Source organism: Lissotriton vulgaris, chromosome 8 (assembly GCF_964263255.1).
Source record: "Lissotriton vulgaris chromosome 8, aLisVul1.2, whole genome shotgun sequence".
Lineage (NCBI taxonomy): Eukaryota > Metazoa > Chordata > Amphibia > Caudata > Salamandridae > Lissotriton > Lissotriton vulgaris.
In genome coordinates this window covers 529181706-529197170 of record NC_141696.1, presented here as the reverse complement: position 1 = coordinate 529197170, position 15465 = coordinate 529181706, and positions in this window count along the sequence as shown.

Below are 15465 nucleotides of genomic sequence, written 5' to 3'. Positions count from 1 at the left end.
AGCATGGTGTCCTTAGCAGGAGACTACTCCCCAGGGAACAGAGGTGGAGTGCCATAGAGCTAGAAGCTTTTGCTGTGGTCTGGACACTGAAGAAGCTAAGACCATACCTGTTTGGGACTCACTTCCAAGTTCAGACAGACCACAGGCCCCTTAGATGGTTAAGGCAGATGAGGGGAGAGAACCCAAAACTGTTTAGGTGGTCCATCTCCCTACGGGGAATGGACTTTACAGTGGAGCCAATGCTGATGGTCTGTCTAGGTTCTTCCACTTTAGTGGAGAGAACTCCCAGGTGGTTGGGTAGTTCTCTCTACATTTAGCTGGAGGGGACATGTGTTAGACCTGGCATCTTTTGGTGTGTTTCCCCAGTCTTTTTGCTTTCTGTCCTGTTTTTAATGGTATGTTGGACTTCATTTTGCTGGTTTAGTGCCTCTACGCGCTCTCTTACTGCTGTTCAGTGTTAAAGTGCAAGTGCTCCTAATGTTAATTGTGTTTATTGATTGGTGTTTCCATGTTGGGCTTATTTGATTTTCTACAGAGTCCCTAGTCCAATGCACTGTGTGTGTGCAAAGGGCCTGTAAGTCAAATGCTGCTAGTGGGCCCGCAGCACTGATTGTGCCACCCACACAAGCAGCCTTTCAAAGGGTTCACAGTTTTAACTGTCATGTCGCCCAGGCAAGTACACACACTTGCCAGGCCCTAGCCATCCCTTTTCTTACATGTAAGGCACCCCTCAGGTAGGCCCAAGGTACCCCCATGGGCAGGGTGCAATGTATGTGAAAGGTAGGACATGTACTGTTTTGTCTGACATGTTCTGATGGTGAAATACTGCCAAATGTGTTTTTCACTATTGAAAGGCCATCTTCCCCCATTGGCTGACATAGGAGTTGCTTTGTAACATCTTACAAGTCTAACATTCCATGTAAAAAAGATAGTGAAATAGATTTTAGGCTCTCCGAACTCTGAATTTAATACCATATCTTTTAGGGAGATCGTTTTTAAATTGTGTGTTTGAAAATGCCACTTTTAGAAGGTATGAAAAACAAAGAGAGTTAGGCCCAAGGGACAAGGATTAGGCAGGGCCGTTTTACTAAATAGAACAACTGGGGATAAGCCTATACCTCGAGTTTTTCAAGGCATAAATAATTTCTGCTTCATAGACGAACACCTTATGTTTGTTTGTCCTGGTATTTTTATTTGTACCTTTTACTTATATCTGTAGTTTTTTTTTTTGTTTCATACATTAGCACATGGAAAATGAACATATTGTCTCTTCATATCCATATAACAAAACACTTCATAAAACATTTCAAATTTACAAGTGATAAATCGTGCTCTACAAAAAACACCACAAGACTCTTAAACTGACAATTGTGAAAAAACAATATTGAAACAAAACCTAACAAACAACAACTATTTATGTTGTATTTCACTAATTTTGTGTGAAAGAAAGGCAATATTCCTAGGCCTTCTTTTAGTGTCTACGTTTGATATCCATCTAATTTGTAAAAAAATAATCATTGAAGTTTGAACTTAAAAGGAATTTAGTCCTTAGTTGTAAAGTGAAACTAAGCCATGATTCCTCTCCATTTTTTGGGGATGGGCGAAGAGATTATTATCTAGTGCAAGGGCATGAGGGTCACCATCACACCAAAGCTCTACACTCATAACAGTGACGTGGGGCCACAGTCTAACGTCAGCTAGGATGTTGTACCGATCAGATTTTTGGACCAGATGGAATCCGCTCCTAGGAGCCCCTCTAATCCAGCCGGAACGTAAACAACTCCCTCCTCAGAACGTATTTACAATGGATATAGACATATGTATAACATCTCGTACCTAAGGATGGGGAAAATAGCAATAAACAAGCATTGGTTCTACAATATCCTATTCACACCTATTAGTCTCGCGGCCACATAAGCCCAGACTAGTCTACCCTGGGGCAGGTCTGATAATGTACCATTTCGCACTTTATTCACTTGACACGCGATCCGGCGCGTCTACACACGTGGGCCTGCAGTCCCAGTGCTCTCATTTATACCCGGTCTGCAATCCAGCAGACCTGCACACCCCTCAATCTTGGGTGCTCTCACTCACACACGGCCTACAATCTGGCAGGCCTCCGCACCGTATCCCTCCGGTGCTCTCACTTATACACGGCCTACAATCTGGCAGGCCTCCGCAACGTATCCCTCCGGTGCTCTCACTTATACACGGTCTACAATCCGGCAGACCTACACACCTATCTACCTTAGGTGCTCTCATTAACGCCGTGTACCAACGACGATCACTTTCCTATGAATCCTCAGGGATGAAATCTGTAGTTATCTATTCAGGGTAAAACTACGGCAATGGAAATTAGTATAGTGTTCGAATTATAATATGTGCCTTCTGCTCTTGACATCAACTGTTCCCTGCCTCCCTACTTATTCAGTCACTCCTTACCTGACCGGGATTCACATCCGTTCATGCAAACAACGTCTGACTAGGAGAACTAGATTACTATGATTGAACAAGAATACAAGGCACATGTTGGTTTACCGAAAATGGGGGCATTTATTATAGTAAAAGAAATAAACACAATACTACACAATATATATATATATCTATACGTATATATGCTGCAAAGAAAAAGTAGAGGTTAAGGTGCGCGCTTCGCAAGGGAAGGGGCAGATATCACCTGGTTAATATGAAGTTTGGACTCGGCAGTCATCTAGGTTCTCGTCTCGTCTCTCTCTGTGTCTTGGCTCGTCTCGGGGGGTCCACCTCAGCCGTCACAAGTACACGTCTGCACCGCTAGGCTCAACCTCCTCTGCTTCCCTCCAAGTCACTGGAACCTTGCTCGTTATTAGCTACCGTCTCTCTCTCTCTCGTTCTCAGAGAGTCTCGGTTTAGGAATCTTTTCTCAGACTCCAAAATGGCGATTGTCTGCCGCAGAATTAATTAATGGCATAGATGCTAACGGCTAGCTGCCGCCTACGGACTGACTAATTCATTGCCTAACACTTTCGCTAATATGGAAGCTGTCCCTTCATGGAAAGTTACGGCCAGTAACCTGCCGCCCACCAAATTCTTGTACCTCCCCGTACCAAGGACACGTTCCCAGCCGGCCGGCCTGAAGTTGTGTCTTCGGAGTGGAGAAAAATACAGTCTTTCGATAAGGACCAGCCTGAACCGGTTCTCTCCAAGCGAACAACACCTTGAAACTAAAACATTACATTTAACCTAGAAAGCCTCTCCAGCTACCAGGCAGAGGGCAAGATGGAGTCTGTCCCGTTTAAGGCCTGCAAGGCCCAAAATATACATGGCTCCATAGAAAATGTACTAATACTCTTACAAAAGGACGGATCATCACTAATACTTATATATCTATCCCCTAGCTTTAGCTTATAAGCCCTGATCTAAGGAAAAGGGTACGAAAATGCACTACTGTGCCTTATGGATAGGTCCTACTTATAGTCCTAATCCCTATACTATAAGGGTAATAGGCTGGAGTCATTATCCATCATCCTCCTTCTGAAAAGGGTCGGAAAAGTCGGTTATTACATTTCACCCTTGACTCCAGTCTATTAGCCATGTTCTATATTGAACTAACATCCGTGGAGGAATAATAAGAAACAAAATTAACTGATCTACTCTTCCTACCAAATCTACAAAATTGCAATAAAGAGGGAATGCACTGGATAAAGCAGCAAATAGCTACCAAAAGACAAATAAAAATTATAACACCCCCTAAAATCTGTCGTAAAGAATGTAAGTCTGGCAACCAATTAAAGAGCCAGTCGAACCAGCCCTGATCAATATGTTGTCTAACTTCTGCAGTCAAATCATGGAGTTTGTCAATATGGGCTTGGATTGATTTAGAATGGTCAGACAAATTAAAGCAGCAGAGGCCCTCAAAGTCAGAACAGTCATGTCCATGTTTTAACAACAAATAGTCAATCGCAGCGCGATTTTGCAAAATGGCTCGTCGTTCACCCTGGGCATCTAATAATAAGTCAGATAATACAGTTGAGGTCTGATTAATGGATTTAACCATCCAGCAGGCCATCTTGCCAATGGTTTTAGCATTATAAACAGCTAATGCTGGGACACCAATAATAGAAAAAGCTAAACTAAGATACTCCGATTTAGAGTAAAGGAGTACGGTGGAATCACAGTCTTCTTGTAATGTCATAGAGTCTCGTACCACGCGGGAATGGGAACCAGGGTGTGAGGAAAACATTAATAAACTTAATCTCGTGATAGCACACGGACCTCCAGTAATATTAGCGGGAATATAGGGCCAAGAAGTATTCCCGCAGGAAAAGAGCCAGCCATTAGGTAATAACATAGTACGATAATAGCTAGGAACAACTAATAAACTTTTACATGTCATATTATTTTTAACAGAAGTACATGAATTTGGAAGTCTTCGTAAACAAAGCAATCGTTGATGAGCAGAAAAAGACGTGGCAGCTCGTAATTTCAAACGTAGGCATTCTGAAATTGCCTTAGGATCACAAGTGAAAACAAAACACAAATCGCCCTGCGTAATGTTATATGTAGTAATCTGGGAAGGAATCGGAAGGGCAGAGTCAGAAAGGGCAGAACATAAAGGGCAAAATTCATGGGCGGGAAAATCGCCCAAAATAATATTAGGACGGGCACTCGAAATGTTGAAAATGTGTCGCAAAGTTTCAATGGAAGCAGGGACAGCAACCAAACAGGTCGCTAAAATATCAGTCACGGATCTCATAGGGGTGAGACAGAAATGTGGAGAGTTCGTAACCCTTTTCGCAAGGGTTATCCAAAAATTGGACGAGGTGTCCCACGCAGCGAAGAAACGCGGAACTCGGGTTCTCCAATCAACCGAAGTCGGTGGGTCCTCTCCTCTCCCGGCGTAGCAGACCAAAAGGAGTCCAACGCCGGCACATCCTGCAGCAGCAGTCCAGAGAATGATCTGAAAGAATACAAACACAGGCCTTAATCACTCTCGCAAATAACATTTGTCAGCTGGGACAGCTTCCCAGCTATCTTTTCCTGGCTTCATCACCAAAATGGTGTTGTCATGACCGGTCGCAATAACTTCAGCCTGTTCAGGAGGATGTTTAGGCGATTGCACCCATATTTTGGCGCCAGGGTTGTCCGAAGAACCAAACCCTTTTTGACCTCGTATCGTTAGCAAAGTCGGGGCAGTGTCTTTCTGAATCTCACCACTGAAAACAGGCATAATCAGCAACTGAGCAACACGGTCAGATTTCTTGATCGATAAATCAAGCTCACTGCTATTAAGCAGGAGAACCTTAATCTCTCCCTGATAATCGCTGTCAATTACTCCTCCGAGAACTTGAATACCTTTCAAGGCAAGGCCCGATCTAGGGGCAATCAGTCCAAAACTACCGGCAGGTATACAGACACCAATGCCAGTTTCAACAATGATTCGGTCTCTACTCTTCAAAAGTGCATCATTCATAGCATGCAGGTCCAAGCCTGCGGAACCTGGGGTCGCTCTGCATGGAGCCAAAGCTCCGGGGGTAATTTCCCAATAGATAACAGTATGAGACATCGAATTAGGTTTTGCATCAACAGCAGGAGGAAACAAACGCATTAAAGGAGATTCAGCATGCAACAAAGGACGATTATTTAAAATCAATAATGCTTGAAGCAAAAAATCTTTCCAATTTGTAAAGTGGTCATTAGTCAATTTACGCAACTGTTCTTTCAACAAGCCATTCATGCGTTCAATGAGGCCCGAGGCCTGTGGATAATATGAAATATGAAAAATCCATTCAATGTTATTTTCCACACAGAATTCCTGCACCAATCTTCCACGGAAGTGGGATGCATTATCAGATTGAATTTGGAACGGGACACCATAGTACAGTATGAGTAATTCAAGAGTTTTAATGGTATTAACTTGGGTAGCTTGTTTACAAGGGAAAGCGACCAATAGGCCACTAAAAGTATCAACAGCTGTGCAAATATACTGGCAATTTCTGCTCATAGGGAGTGGACCAATATAATCAATCTGCCAAATTTGAGCGGGCATTTTTCCTCGATGTAAATGGCCTTTAACAATACGGGGCACTGATCGTTTTTTAGCATGCTGACAGATAGGACAATGCAGAATAACATCTTTAATCAAATTTAAGGGAATATGAATTCCTCGATCGGAAGCCCACCTGCTAGTGGCTCTCTCTCCAAAATGTCCTGCTTTTTGGTGGGCCCATTTCGCCAATCCTGCCAAATCAGAATCCTGCATGTCCACCACTGCCTCAGAAATTTTAGACTTTTCATCTGCAATTTTATGAAAGAATTTGTCAAGGGAGTCGATTGGGGTATGAGCATCCACATGAAAGATTGTCACAGTACTCTGTGGGAGTAATTACCAAATTTCTTGCCATAATTCTTTTCCCCACAGTTCTTTTGAATGCAATTCCCAATTATGAGAATGCCAAGTTGGTAACCATATCGCCAGTCCATTAGCTGTGGACCAGGAATCAGTGAAAATATGACATGTGCCAGGTAATTCTTGTTTCAAAACTTGGTAAACTGCGTATAACTCAGCATATTGACTACTCTTTCCTTCACCAGTTGTGCTCAATAACTTTTGTGTGATCGGATTATATGAAACTGATTTCCAATGCCGTTTTTCACCAATGAATTTCGCTGTACCATCTGTAAACCACACATGTTTTCTGTCCTCCGCGGACAAATCATCAAATGGCTTACCCCACCTGACAGGAGATTCCTGAACCACAGGCACAGAACATTCATCTGCAGTGTCATTCGAGGGCGCCTGATCCCACTCTTTCATGCAATACAGCCACACCCTTCGGACCCACACGCGCTCTGTCCTGGATGTACCATTTCCACTTAATCACACTCGCCTCTTGAGCGTGTCCAATTCGATGGGACTTCGGCGAACTCAACACCCACTGCATGATAGGAATTTCAGGTCTCAAAATCACAGTATGACCCAGGGTCAATTGCTCGGTATACACCAGAGCCCAGTAACATGCAAGCAACTGCTTTTCAAAGGGTGTATAACGCTCACCAGCCTCAGGTAATTTCTTGGTCCAAAAACCTAACGGCACTTTTTGTCTGCCTTGCTTTTGCCATAAACTCCAATTGGCATACAAACCATCCACAGAAACATTCAAATCAACATCACCCTCGCCCACAGGCCACAAATCCAAGGCATACTGGATCGCTTCTTTCGCCAAATTAAAAGCGCTCTGTTGTGGTTCGCCCCATTCAAACTCATTCTTTTTACGGGTGACTCGATACAATGGGGCCAAAATCTGACTCAAATGGGGAATATGCTGACGCCAAAAACCAAATAGGCCAATGAAACATTGAGCCTCCTTTCTGTTCCTCGGAACAGCAAAATCCAAAATTTTACGTTTCACCTGCGGGATCACCTCTCTGTGACCTTCATGCCAATTAATTCCTAAAAATTTAACATTCTGGGAAGGGCCCTGCAATTTATCGGCATTAATCTCCCAACCTTTAGCACGTAAACAGTCAAGAATCTGGTCTAAATGGGATTGGACTTGGTCTTGCGTCTCACCTTGAATCAAAATGTTATCAATATAGTGACACACCTGAATTTGGGGATGAACAGGCACTTCAGATAAATGCTCCGCCACCAGCCGGTGACAGATCGTAGGACTATGAACGTAACCTTGAGGAAGACTCCTAAACGTCATTTGACGTCCATTCCATGTAAAACTGAATTGTTCCTGACACTCGGGGGCAATTGGGATTGAAAAGAAAGCATTAGCAATATCAATGGACGCATACCATGTACCTGGATGCTTCTGAATTCTCTGAATCAAAGTAACCATGTCTGGCACTGCAACAGCCAAATGTGGAGTGTGTTTGTTCAATTCTCAATAATCAACAGTCATGCGCCAAGAATTATCACTTTTGCGCACAGGCCAAACGGGATTATTCCAAGCAGAAGTAATTGGAGTTATAACCCCAGCATCAACCAAATCCTGAATAGTGGCAGTAATTTCCTCATGACCACCAGGAATACGGTATTGCTTTTGCGAAACCACTTTCGTAGCCTGGGGAATGTGGATGGGGGGCATTCGCAAACGACCAACCCGTACGGGTCTGCACGAAATGTAATGTTTCGTACCAAATTGATAACAACCATCATCTAAATCAGGGGTCTCCAACGAGTAGCTCGGGAGCTACTGGTAGCTCACCAGTACCTTCAAAGTAGCTCTCAAAGATGAAGGCAAGCCCAGTATCAAATTCAGAGAGTAGGCGCCTATTAAAGAAGGCCAGCCAAACCTATGGCAGTAACTTATACTAAACACTCAAACACACAAAGTATCGGCCTATAGGACACGCCACTTGACAGTCTGTATCTAATCTCAATATAACTAAGCCACAAGGAAATTGACCATCTTGTATCCCTGCATTATCAGTCACAACATGTGTGTGACCAGTGGACCACAAAAGAAGTACAACAGTAGTAGCTTGAGCAGTAAGGAGTGCTGACCCACCAAAGTGTGGGACTGCAGGGGTCAGAGTGAAAATGTGTCCGTTGGGTGTATAAACAGCTCAAGACCTTAGGAGAACAGGGCCTGATTCAGACCAGAGAAAATGAAGAGACTCATAAGCATTTATGTGTAACCCTAATAAACACTATTGCTTCTTGAAAGCTAAGCCTGGTGTCACGGACCACCAAATGTCTATGCTAGCCCCCATCATAAGGGTGTTACCTCTGAAATAATTGTGCCCATTCCTGGCATAATAGTGCCAATGGCATAATAATGGTCATCCTTGACTATTTGGGTTATTTTTTGTCTAGTTGTGGTATACTGGCATCCATCATTTACATACTGGGAGAATGACTGGCCTACTTTTACGTACTCCTTGCGTAATAATGGTCATGACTGATATATGGTCTCTGCCTTGACCCTTATGGTTTCAAGCCTTGGCCCAACAGTGGCCCTAGTATAATGGTGGGCATTATTGGCATAATACAGACATCCGTGTTTCTGGTCAGGGAGGACCTGGCTTGGCAGTTCGGTCTGGACTGTTCCCATGGGGCACATGGTCAAGGCTGATTTGCATATGGCTTGATCTAAACTGGGGTGGCATGGTGAGCAAAAGAACGATAGATTTAACCCAGATCTCTTGACTGGGGGTGAATGTATGATTCATTCAGCATTCTCTCCATCATAACTTTTCACCCTAAGTGGGATGGGTATGCCCAGACATGGGTCCCTTGCTCACTATGCCACTGGATTCAAGCTAGCCTGGCTGATGAAGGGTGACATACCCTGAAACAGGTCCCATGATGCTTGTTTCTGGTCCAGGTAGGACCTGGCTTGGCAGTTCGGCCTGGACTGTTCCCATGAGGCACAGGGTCAAGACTGATTTGCATATGGCTGGGTCTAAACGAGTCTGGGATGGTGAGCAAAAGAATGAAGGAATTTAACCCAGATCTCTTGACTGGGGGTGAATGTATGATTCATTCAGCATTCCGTCCATCATTTGTTTGTGTGAGCATCTGTGGCACAAGACTGTTATACCTGTGTATTGAAAGTAGTCTGTCTATATGAGTCATTTGTACATGGGAGTACTTGATGAAAATGAAAAGCTGATGTTTTGGGACCGTGTATTTCCTAATATCTGAAAAGAGATTTTTTAAAGGCAGTCTTTGTTTTCAAAAATGGATTTTCTTCTGTTAAATTGAGTTTGTTTGCCCACAGTGGAAAGTGGTATTTGATAGAAAGAAGTGCACTTTCAGAAACTGATGAATAATAATTCAAGCTGAGCTGGGGAGACCTACTGCTGTATTTATATACTTTGTACCATAGGGCATGTCTAGATTTGAATGTTACTTTATAAGTCAGGGGGAGGCATTTTATATTGATGAATGTTTTCCTGGCATTTCTGATGGTAACCGCACCAGGAATACTTGGGTGGTAACTACTGATCATCCTGCTTAGGGTGGTCATAGCGTAGTCACTATTTTACCGTTATAAAGTTTGCTAGTAGCTCCGGGAGACTTTCCTTGAGCAGAAGTAGCTCTCACTACAGAAAAGGTTGGAGACCCCTGCTCTATAGACTTTCTGTTTCAATTCTGTTGTTAATAGTCGAGAGCTTGTGGCTCTAAGCTTGTCCTCCTCGTGCGAGATTCCCTGGGCCAGCCTCCTTCTGACTTGCGTTCATGTGCCAGCCGGGGATTACTGGGTTGTCTCTCGATATTTGCACAGTTGTGTTAAGGGCAGAAGTCGGGAAGAATCCCCTAGAATCTCTCCACAGGGCAGGATTCATTGGTGTGGGATTTGAGTAACTGGGAAAGCGACACCCTCTGTTACCCCCCCCCCCCCCCTAAGTTTGTGACTGTTGGTTTAATAGGTCCTTGCATATTTTCTCCAACAATGTAAGGCAAGACAGAATTGGAGTTAATTCAGTGGTTAAGCTGGACTTTATTTTTTCAATTATTTCCACCACTTGTGCCAACCAACTAGGTGATAAGACTGAGCCCCTGCCAGTTGCATCTATCAAGGCATATTGTATCTGAGCTGGCACATTTCTAGCAGGCAATGGACCAGAATGCTCTCCCAATTTCTGCTTAACTCGAGAAGCCCTCTGCCTTTTTTTGGGTACACATGGGGTATCCTCACAGTTGTCCTCCGCAGAGCAAGCGACTGGATCAGTGACCCTGTTGGCGACCTCATCCTCAGGGTGGAGTTATCAGTGACTAGATTGTGTGTAGGTATCACTGGCAATGACAGTGCACCCTTGTTCAATGAGGGCCTCCTTTCAACCAGGTTATTGCTGTAGACACGACCCCTATCAGACTCTGTAACATTCGGTGCATCATTGTTGGCTTTGGAGGTGGGGTGGCCAGCTTGGACCCCACTGTGCATTTCAGCTTCCTCATTTTCTCACCACATGGGGAGGGAGGATCACTTATTTGACCATTAGAATATGGTTACTTGTGCTTGAGATGAATCTTTGTTGGATACAAGAATACAAACACGTCACTCCAGCCTGCTACGGACAACTCTATGTGACCGCCATCAGTTAAGGGTGAGCAAGTGCACGAAGAATAGTTAAAAAAATATTAATATTAGCTTGCTTACCCATTTATTCTAGAGACGACGTTAGAAGGGTGGCCTCCTCTGGCCAGTGAATGCACACAGATGGGCTCGCACTTGGCAGGATTCGCCGATGCGCTTTGTATCGTGGCAGGGAGTGTCATCCTCCTCCCCCATACTGGCGTCTGCGCCTCCTGGTGTGATGTCTCCTGGGACAGAGAGTCCTCTTCAGGCGCTGTCAGGTCGGGCATAGTGGGGCTTCCCAGCTGTGGGAGCCTGCAACGCGCTTTGTAGTGTGGCAGGGGGTTTGTCCGCCTCCTCCTCTAAACTGGCGTCTGCACATGCTGGAATGCTGTCTCCTAGCACAAAGAGTCCCCTCCAGGCGCTTTCAGGTAAGGCAGATTGGAGCTTTCAGCTGTGGGAGCCGGCAAAGTGCTATGTAGCGCGGCAGGGGGTTGTGTCAGCCTCCTCACCCGCACAGGCATCTGTGCCTCCTGGCGCAATGTCTCCTGGGGCAGAGAGTCACCTTCTGGTGCTTTCAGGTCAGGCAAAGTGGAGCTTTCAGACCACTGGCATCAACCAAGTCCTCAGGCCAGGTGTCTTTGGCCATGGGATCTACTAGTGGGTCAGAACAGTCATAGGGATCCTCAGATCCCCTTCATTCACATTACTCAGAGGGCCCCATCTCCAATTCAGGCCATGTGGCCCTGGTCGGCACTGGAGCTGATGTAAAGAATCACAATGGGTGCAGCAGCACTTATGGGCGTTGGAAATGCTGGGAACGCCACTACTGGAATGGGCCCTGGGGGAGATCGAGGTTGAACCAGATCCACTGACTGATCCTGAGGGCCTGACTGGTGCCAAAGGCGAGCTCGCCAGTCGAGTCCCAGTCAAAGATCCTACTAAACCCATGAAGGCACTCCAGAGAGGTAGGACTGCCTAGAAATCACTCAATTAGGAGGGGCCTCTCTGGATCTGGGAAATGGCGCCCCCCCCCCCCCCCAAGTTGCGAACACCGGCTGCACAGGAACACCATGAGAGCGGGGCCTGTATCTGTAGCGTTGTTCCTTTGCATGGTTCAAAGAGTGGAGGGACATGCAGAAGTGGAAGCAACTTACCAAAATAAGTTTGGTATCGCCATGAGGATCGAAGCGAGAGACTTCGGGAGTGATCATGACACCTTCCTTGCGAAAGAGTCCAGAAGTGGGACAGAGTCGCATGGCAACCAGCTAACCGTTTCATGTCCTGCTTTGGGTGGCCTTGGGTTCATGGCCTATCACTCTACGCAGGACACAGAGTTGTGGTCCCTCTCTAGGCACCACAGACACACCAAGTCGGGGTTTGTCACTGACATTTGTCGATGACAGGCTCCACAAGGCTTGAACACAGTCACTTTCTTTGAGGACATGTCATAAAAAAAAGATTGACGCACTAGTGTTTGACAAAACGTTGAAAAAAATATGTAAAAAATAATAGGGGAGCTCATTCTCATCTATGCTGATGGTGTGGAAAAGAAGGAACTGAGGTTAGTGTGTTGGGGAGGTGCCTATATAGGCAGAGCTGATTACACCAACTGCACCATTCAGAGCCAAACAATGCCACCTCGCTGCGCGTAGGGGGATCGCTCAAAAATTCCTGGATCTAGTCTGAAACCTGAGGAATATTCTAGAGTAAGGAATCTGCGACTGGAAGTCTCTGTCAGATAAGATATATGTATAACACATTACACGTTGCATGAAGAGAGATTTTTCGCAGCTAGAAAGCCATCGTCAAACTGATTTAGGCTTGCAGGTGACAGTATTGCACAGTAATTTTTAGCAGGCTTACTTACCATTTTACACTTTATACTGTTCTTGCCCAAAGGTGAGCCTGATTTATGAATGCTGAAAGGGTAGTGAGTGGTATACTCTGTTTGTCTTCATACACCTAAACAGAATATTTTTCCGGGTGCTTATAGTTCCAAAATGCCTGAAGGGTCTTCCGATTTCATCCTTCTGAAACCTTTTGTTTCCTATTTGGCATTCGGGGGCATTGCCTTATAAGAGAGTAGAGTAGATGTGTCTTCTTGGTGCTCCTGAAGTTTCCTGTGTTAATAGGCTTTAAAACACCTCAAAGGCAATACAGCTTGCGAGACAATCACTGCAGGGCTGAAGTACATGGTGACTGCACTTTAGTCGTCTTGCTGCACAATATGTAGGTTTCTGATGGGAAGGCGAGGCAGGTCCTGGAGCTGAGATCTGACCTGAGTGACATCCCACACACAGAGTAACTCAGGCAGGCCATTAAAACCACAAGGAAGAGCGGAGGCAGAGGAGAGGTCACTCTAGGTTTGGGCCAAAGAAGGGTGCAGACAGTGAATTATTGTGGTTGAAGGCTCAGAAAAACATAAAGTTATGGCTCTGTGTTTAGGAGCCAACTCCCGTTTGGTTCTGAGCCCTCTGCAGTGTAAGCAGAAGTTCTGCTTTGCAAGACGGCATGGAAGGTGAGTACATAGTTGTGGTTGGACATGTGGCCTATTGAGATCAGGTAGCCGCTCCTGTAAGACCCTAAAAGTAGATGGAGAGGAGGCCAGTCAGCAGGCCATTTGATGGCACTTGAGCTTTCCCCGAGTATTCAATGCCGGGGTCAGACCTGGCGGTAATCTTAAACAGTATGTGCTTGCTTTTTGATGGGTGTCTATGCCATCCGTGTTCTGCTGGCCCATCAGCTCCATATGGACAACTAGTATTTCTCCCTTTAGTCCCGAAGCGAACAGGTGCCATACGATGAACCTCGAAGTTGACTCCCCAATGTATTGACCCAATCCTTCAATACAAGACACCATGGACAGCTCCACGGCCAACAGCACCACCTCCACCACCCCTCATGGCACCAGATACAAGGCCACCGGTGCTGCTATCCAATGTCGTTCCAGAGAACAGATCCTGCAGATAAATCCAATGCCTAATTAAGAAAGAGAAATATTGAAACAGAGTATATGCAATTTTCGGATCTGATTCTGACCACGGGATCTCTTCCTTGTTGGGGACACAGGCCAGCATCTTCAGGGAGACTTCCAGGGTCTATACTTTGTTAGTGGATTAGACCCCTCCATGGAATTGGCAATGGGTTTCTCCTTTAGCCCCCACCCCAGAACTGGTGTCCTGCATAAGATTATGCTGTCCCAATAATCCCTGCTGACATAGAATCAAAGAGACTGTACACCTGAAGGAAGAATTATTTTTCTGCGGGAAACATGGACCTCAAAACTATCAATGCAAGCTGTCTCCAGGCATGTTTTAACAATGCCATTTGCGATATGGCCCAAGAGGTGATACAAGACGATCATAATTACTCCCAGCATTTCATAAAATGTGGTTTGGATACAGCAGACTAAGTGGCCTGAGCAATGGCCACTTTGATCACCATTGCCAGACATGCCTGGCTCAGGACCTCCAACTTTTCACCAGATGTCGAGGCGAACCTAATGGACCGAGAATTCAATAGGGGATGCGTGTTTGCTGACAAGACTAATTCAGCATTGAAACTTTTGAAGACCAGCAAAGCCTCCGCTTGCTCCCTGTGTCTACAATTGAAAGACTACAGTTAGTTTATTAATTTTCAAGGATTCAAAACAGGAATTTCCTTTTGCCACTGTGAGCCATACTAGCCGCAAAACCAACAGCAGCCAAAACCCACTGGTCAAACAGTACAGAGCCAGAGGAAGGTGCCATGAATCCACCCAGCAGCCTTTCTCCTCTTCCCATACCACTAGGAAAGCAGACCTAGTTTCCTCCCCCAAACCCTTTCAGAGTCTCTGGGAGGGCAGGTGTCTTAAATTCTCCAAGCCTGCAGCCCATTACTTCGGACCAGTAGGCCCTCCAAATTTGTGGAAAGGGGTTACACCCGTCGCTTCCCTTCCTTCAGGTTCCACCCCCATCCATCCTCTTCCCTGCACAGAAAATCATGCCATACTTCAACAGGAGGGGGCAGCACTCCTGTGGAAAGGAGCAGTGAAGTTAATGCCAGAACAGGAAAAGGGTGCATGATATGAAGTACACTACTTTCTAACGCCCAGGAGGGCAGCGGTTTGCTTCCAATCCTGGACTTCAGAGAACTGAACTACTTTCTCAAAGAGGAAAAGATCAAGATACTGACCCTAGCTCAAGTATTACTGGCATTGGAACTTGGAGACTGAATGGTGTCACTTGACCTGCATGATGCGTACTTCCACATCCCTATTCTGTGATCTCATCAGAAGTACTAGCAATCTGTGGTGGGGTCTACACACTTCCAGTTTTTGGTCCTACTGTTTGGCTTGACCTTTGAGCCTTGAGTCTTCACAAGGTGATGGCATCTTGGAAGATCGGGCATCCTTCTAGTCCCTTATCTGGGTGACTGACTGATCAAAGCTGGTTCACCAGAGGTTGTG